The sequence below is a fragment of the Mustela erminea genome, chromosome 1, assembly GCF_009829155.1.
Source record: "Mustela erminea isolate mMusErm1 chromosome 1, mMusErm1.Pri, whole genome shotgun sequence".
Lineage (NCBI taxonomy): Eukaryota > Metazoa > Chordata > Mammalia > Carnivora > Mustelidae > Mustela > Mustela erminea.
In genome coordinates, this window is record NC_045614.1 from 130,980,963 (window position 1) to 130,987,550 (window position 6,588).

The 6,588-nt window shown below is 36.5% G+C and overlaps 1 protein-coding gene and 1 long non-coding RNA gene across 2 annotated transcripts in view; one reads left to right on the forward strand and one right to left on the reverse strand.

Annotated features, from left to right (window-relative positions):
• The window catches only part of LOC116590379, a 158,113-nt gene extending 153,016 nt beyond the window's left edge, over positions 1-5,097 (reverse strand). The window contains exon 1 of the long non-coding RNA XR_004285572.1: positions 4,867-5,097. This is a non-coding gene — a long non-coding RNA (uncharacterized LOC116590379). The remainder of the gene's footprint in view (positions 1-4,866) is intronic.
• The window catches only part of SLITRK3 (SLIT and NTRK like family member 3), a 100,723-nt gene that overhangs the window by 72,672 nt on the left and 21,463 nt on the right, over positions 1-6,588 (forward strand). The window lies entirely within an intron of this gene.

Here is a 6,588-nt window from a genome sequence, read left to right on the forward strand (position 1 = left end):
ACCTCTCATCTGATGTGTGCCAAGAGTCAAATGCAACTTTCACTGACACCAAAGCCACTACGTATCCTTGAAATCATCACGCAACAGACAATATACATATACAGTCGCAAACCTATTGTAAGCCAGACACAGAAACAGAGCAGTATTGGACAAGACTCAGCTGTTGCCTTCCGGCTAGTGAAGGACCCGGCAGGTCATCTTCAAGCGGTAAGTACAGTGGCAAGGATGAGAATATGAGACTGTAATAGCAGAGAAAAAGGTGCTAAGTGTATCTGGAGGGGTCAAGCAAAGCTACCTGGAGGAAGCAACACTTCGGCAGAGATCTGAAGAATGAGTCAGAGTTAGCCAGTAAGCTGGTGAGGAACAGCAATCAGTTGGCATTCGCTCGCTGGTGTTCTGTGCTGGAACTCTGGACCTGCCAACACTAACTTCATGCCAGGTGACAAATGATCTGAGAGCCCACAGCTGCAGCTGCCGCTTTATACCCTCTCCCTCCTACTCCCATCGTTAATGAGCCCGAGACCAGAGAAGAATACATCTTAGTAACCAAGAGCTCTTCTGTTAGCCTTTGGTCCAGAGATACAAGAAACGTTCTTCACTCCTGTTAACAATACAGCTACACATCCTTTATTTCCTCTAGCACATGCTAAAATCGAAGTTTGCTGCTACAAACTCTCATTTTTATTCATCTTGGTAGCAGGTTATTGTGTGCTCATAAATGTACTCATTATAAAAAAAAATGATTTTTTTTTTCCAGGAACAACTTTAAAGCATATCAGTGTCTTAAGTTTCCTTAAACTTAATTCTTGCTGCTAGGGACACTTCTGATTTGCCCTAACTTTCAGCAGTTCTGACTTTGGAACATTCCACCTGCAGTTACACAACACCCTAGAGACACAGGTATGCCAGAAGGTATCTTTTCCAGATGTAAATAGCTTTGTCGAGTGAAGGCGAGGTTTGTGCTTTTATAGGTATCTCTGTATTTCAAATATTATTTTTAAAAATCTCATCAAACACTTGATTTAAAGAGAAGAAACTTTCCCTTTCTGCTGTGGCATGTCCTTTTCAGTACAAAGAGCTTTTAGAAGGACTTCCATTTCGCCCCTTAGAAGTCACTGCTGTATGTCTGAATCTACTTATTTGAATTTGTGAGAGGGAAAAAAATAAGAATTTAATCTTTATTCAATTGTCAAAAACCAAACTTCAGTGGTGTTTGTAGCTGGCAGTACGTTTACTTTAATAGGGAGATTTAAAAGAAGCATGGGAAAGGTTTCTTTCCTTTAAGGAGTTTACAGTTTGGTTGGAAAGGCAAAAGAAATCATGTTAAACTGACTCAGTGACAGTAGTGACATCACGCATCAGAGGAAGAAAACTTTTCTCTATGCTAAGAAAAAGGAGTATAATATGGAATCCAGTAGTAGAATATTTTCATTACTGTGTATATTTTGTACTTGTGTATTTTTGAAAGCCTCACCTTCCAAAGAATAAAGAAAAAGCCCCCAGTATGTTTTCCAAGGCACTGTATTTGTGTCTTCCAAAATGATCATTTAAAGGGACTTGCATGCTCTCCTTAAACAAGTTTTTTAAAAACTTATTAAAGAATCTTTCCAAACTAGCTCCTCTATATGAAGGAGAATCTATTTCAATTGTTATTAACAAACACAACAGCTTTAAGTCAACCACTAGGGGGAAAATCCTGCAGTACAGACTGCAGTACATTTCTCTGAAACTGAATACCCAGCTTTATTAGAACAAGATATGCTTCCCCTAATCCATTAGTCTCCAGGCCAAGCCATAGGCTTAGAATAAAGTAAAAATTCTGGTTCACTGTATATTACCATCTCCTCTCGCATAGGCTAAAAATAAAGCATTAATAGCATGTCCAACAGGATGGGGCCCAGGACTGGTGTGAAGATTTGCCATAATGACACTGATAGAAAACACCTGACTTTGTGCTCGTTAGCTCAAAGTGAATCAAATCCTGCGTCCCCAGTTTAACTAACACATATAAACCCCATCAACACATATTTTTAAACTGGGAAATTCTACCCATTTTTAAATGAATCATATAAAAGTAAATTACGATCTATAAGTCATCCTCACAGAAGAAAGGTCTCTTGGGATAAAGGGGAGCCTCCAGGTATTGGTTTACTTTTTAATGTTGTTGGTTCAAGGACACTGTTTATTTGGCTTTTTCATTTGTATGACACTATAGTTGACTTATAATTTGGGTGAGGGAACCGCATTTATAAGTTCTTTTAAAATGTCTACTTATTTTCATTTAGGAACATCTTTTCAAGTGACAAAAAAAACATTTTTTTCACTGGTTTCTTAACATGTGCTGGTCACTGCCCATAAAAGCTATAGATATTATCCAGGGATAGAGAAAAGGACTACCTCTGTGTATAGGGTCTGGGACCCCAAACATGCTACTTCGGCGCCCCCTAAAATTATGGAAGCAAAGAGCTAATAATCTTCTAAGTGATAATTTGCACCCCGCAAAAACATAAAGAGGCTCTAGAGAGTTTGACCTGTATTAAGTTGCAGACTACCAAATACTGGAGGCATTCACATATGAAGGTAAATACATACTACAGGGTGCAAAGACATTCCTCAAACTCATCAACTGTTTCCCTGAATTTATTTGCTTAATATGTGTTGTATACCCACTATATTTCTATTGTAGAGATACAAAAACAAGTTGGTGAATTCTCCCTGAATATTTACACAGTTTATAATTATCCTAGTAATCCCTTTAAAAATGTGAAGAGATGACTATTCATGTAAGAGGTTAAAAACAGAGAAAAATTAAATATCAGTAGTGGTTATTCTAGGGGACTTGCTTTCCGTTACCTGAGCCATAAGGGGAATCGGCAAGAACCAAAGAACTGGTAAATTTTGAGGATGTTAATCATTGATAAGTAGGAAAACTAAGTGTAAATAATATAGGATCCTGGTCTTATCCTCATTTTACCATTCATTCATTCATTCATACAGTAGATAAACACTTTCCAAGAAATTTCTAGGTCCTGTGGATATAAAAATAAAAAAAGATTTTCATGTCTTGGAACTTATATTTTAATATGGTAGATATTCAATAAGGAGATCATAAAGTTATTGTAAAGCCTCATACTGGCTCTTGTTATTATGTACCACACTCAATTTTTCTAAAAGAGTACTTAATGCCTATATTGTTAGTGGCACTGGGTATGACATAATGGTGAAAAGCCAAAATCTTGAGCCTTATGTTCAAGGCCATCTCTAATACAGCCCCCTCCATGCCACCACACACACACACCTGAATAATATTATTTCTTACTGACTCCCAACACACACTAAATTCCTGACTGAACGTTATCTTCACTCACCAAAATTCATCTTTCCACCCATCCCTTGAGAGGAGTACCTTGTAATACAAAATCCCTAAGTCAGATTTCTCCCTCCACTTAAATGCTAACCTTTGTCTTACACCTCTCTAATATCACTTATTTTGATTTGTATTTTACTATATACTCATGTTAATAAAAATGCCCATCCTAGTCATTTGACTGGCAACTTTTTGAGGGCAGGGACTGTTTCTAACTTTTCTTGGTATCTCAGGATTTATTTGGCATACTATCTTAAACATTAAGGTCTCAGTTCATATTTCTTAAGTCAAATTGTGTTATATTTGCTGTGTGCAATGGCAGAACATAAAATTCAGTACCTGATTCATGTATAAATCTGCCACAAAGGAATACATACAAGTTTATAAGTAGCTTAACATTAGTTTAGAGTAATAATACTATGAGTAAAGCCCCAACCTCTGTAATTTCCAATGTAGTTCTGAACTTTTGGGTCTATCAGTCGACTGACTAGTTTCTAATACAAGCTCCCAGTTAGAACTCCCTTGTTTTCAGAGCTCTTGTGCATTCCAGCAATAGTAACCTCAAATCCAGGGGATCTAGATTTATATATCTATGAATTCTATTTCCATATAATCACTATAGCCATAATTTTATGTTCAAATATTAGAATCAAACTTCCCTCAGATTTTAAAAGCACAAGCTAAGCCCACAACTGAATGAAACTTGGGGAATTTAAAAGGTAACATTGAAACAATTCAAAGAATTAAACATTCTTTAAATTCAGATTTTTTTTAACAATAGATGATCTTCACACTTAATAATCTAGATAGAACTATTGTGTGTGAAGATGTGAAAGTCCACCCATATGCAACACAGGCATTTCTATAACTGTGCAATAATTCTGCATGTAGGTGACATATATATGTTACTGTCTACACATACATAACACATGTTCACATTGCATATTAGATCATACAAAATGTACACACACAAGATATGTATTTTTCATCATTACGATTTTCGTAGCTACACAATATTTTTTTCTAGTACACAGATATGAAAATCATCCATATTTTACAGGTACGTTTATGTCTATACTTACAGGTAGGTAAAAGTGATTTAATATATAGTCCACTGTAGTTAAACATATATTGTTTTCTATTGTCTTTTTAAAGTCATATCTGGTAAAACCACATAGTAAAATGGTTTAGGTTTACTTTCTTCTTTTTTTCTCCTCTAACAAAGAAACATAAAAGTATATTTGGTGCTATTATCATGTGTTTCTTTACACCATTAGTCTGATCATATTTCTGTCAATAGACAAGGTTCTGCAAAGCTTTTATTACATCATGTTGGAAAATGAAAGATTGTGACCTCAAACCCCCATGATCCAAGTGAAAATGAAATGAGTGTATACACATAGGCACAATTCAGGACACAGAACGTTTGGTACACAAAGAATGATGAGACGGGTTCCTACCCAGCACAATTCCAATTCAGTAGTTTCTCTCGCACGTACCAGCTCAGCTGCCCACGATCCGTGCTGCTTTTAAATACTACAAAGCAATTTACACTCCAACTGCCGCCCGCTTAAGTTCTTCCTTTTGCGCTCAGAAATGGAAATACTTGGACAGTGAGTGATGCCCTGTTGCAGCTGCCTCCCCGAGTCCTTCAGCAACCCACCTCTGAGCCTCGCTGGGTTAAGCCCCGCTGCTCCAAGCTCATTCTCCCCACCGGCAGGCAACCGGTCGGCCGCTGGGCGGAGAGAACGGGCGCTAGGGCGCCATCTGGAGGCGCCTCGAGGCAGCTGCAGCAAACTTAGAACAAGTAGGTGGAACAAGAATGTCAGCAAATTCTTTGTTAAATAAGCACACTGCTTTATTTACATTTTCCTATGCATATATTTTTTTAAAGACAAAGATGCAAGAAAGCCTCATTTTATTGCCTAGGAATGCTCTATTTCTTTCATACTTCACAATAAAGTAAAAACTGTGATCTCATTGACAGATGAATAACAAGAGATGGCAAATTATTCTTGTTTTTTGACTCATCTCAAAGGAAAATAATTAACACTGGATACTATCAGGAATTTCTGGGATTTTGATATATAATAAAAAGGCAGCATTCCGAAAGAGAAATCTATGCCTCTGAACTAACACAATGCAAGTGTGTTAAACATGCTCTGCTACTTTAAAGAATTACAAACCGTACCTCTGGAAATGTTTAGTGTGTTCCTTATCAGTGCGTTACACTGACTTGAGTATGATAACAAGAAAAATAGCTTCGGTTATAGTTCATTTGATAAGTTGTTTATAGGACTTAAAGATTTCAACAAAAGCTCCTTGAATTAATTTCCTTCTAAATATCTCCCTAAGCTTCTTTCCCTTAAAGAGGATAATTTGTATACCTGAATGAGATATAAGCTTAATTAATTAATTGAAAAGAGCACTTAAAGGCTTATCTACTGTGATATGCATTTAGAAATGTGATTACTGAATGTTTCGTTATTCCCTACAGATCAAAATGAACGTGATTGCTATCTTCCACCATGCAGAAAGATTTGGAATTTCATCTGTCCATTAAAATTAAAATTTGACTTTGACATTATTTAATAAGGGACCCATCCATAGTAATTGTTTATTTTTCCAGGCAACCGTGGACCAGAGCTTGATTATATTCTAAGTAGGGGCCCTTTTGGGAAACAAAAATTCTTAATCACTTTAATTTCAAATCAGTGTTTGAGAATCTGGCAGGATAAACATAGAAAAAAAAATTCCATCAATATTTCATCTCAGTTGTTTATTTTCATGTGTTTGATAAGTAAATATATTAACTTTTCAAACATATACCATTAAATATTTTCTAAAAAAATTAAGATTTTTCTTTAAATAGAGATAGTATGTACCAAATATTCAAACTATAATTTTTGTGAGCTTGTAAAGTCTCTAAAAATTATGTGGTGAATGGATTAAAAAGAATGTTAATTTTTTTTTTTATTTGACACAGAGAGAGAGATCACAAGTAGGCAGAGAGGCAGGCAGAGAAAGAGAGGGAAGCAGGCTCCCTGCTGAGCAGAGAGCCCGCTGCGGGGCTCGATCCCAGGATACTAAGATCATGACCTGAGCCGAAGGCAGTGGCTTAATCCACTGAGCCACCCAGGCGCCCCTCAGAATGTTAATTTTTTATGTCTATGTCTCTATACCTTCAACTCCTAGCACTCCGAAATATGAAAATATATTAG